General features: G+C 19.3%; 1 protein-coding gene across 1 annotated transcript in view; it reads left to right on the top strand.

The window, feature by feature from the left end:
• LOC107619809 overlaps positions 1–462 on the top strand; it is a 16,386-nt gene that overhangs the window by 2,113 nt on the left and 13,811 nt on the right. The window lies entirely within an intron of this gene.

Raw genomic sequence — 462 nt, 5'->3', positions numbered from 1 at the left:
TAGCATACAAAATTTGATATATTTAATTAAATTATTTAATATAATACATACATATTAATATTTAATTATTATTTTCATAGGAAACCATTTTTACATGGTAGTCCCCTTGTCATAATTAACACTGCAATATTGATTCCTAAAGTATATTAACAGAAAGGTTAGAAGACCATAATTTATCGTTTTTAGTTATTAATATTTAAAAATATGAGATAAAATATGTTATTAAATTATTAGAATAAAAAAATTAGGTTAAAAGAATTGAATAATTAATGGCTAAACAATGATAAAAAATAATAAATTCTAATGACTCCTAATAATTTTCGTATATTAATATTGCAACAACAATTGAGATCAATAATTAAGATCGTATGATCGATTGAAATTTAAAAAGATACTGTATTCTGTTTTAATGATGGATCGTTTGGTTTATATATAAATTTTACAATAATTTAATTTTTTCTG

Source organism: Arachis ipaensis, chromosome B09 (assembly GCF_000816755.2).
Source record: "Arachis ipaensis cultivar K30076 chromosome B09, Araip1.1, whole genome shotgun sequence".
NCBI classification, from domain to species: domain Eukaryota; kingdom Viridiplantae; phylum Streptophyta; class Magnoliopsida; order Fabales; family Fabaceae; genus Arachis; species Arachis ipaensis.
Note: the sequence above shows the minus strand (reverse complement) of the source record. Positions and strands in the feature narration are given on the sequence as shown.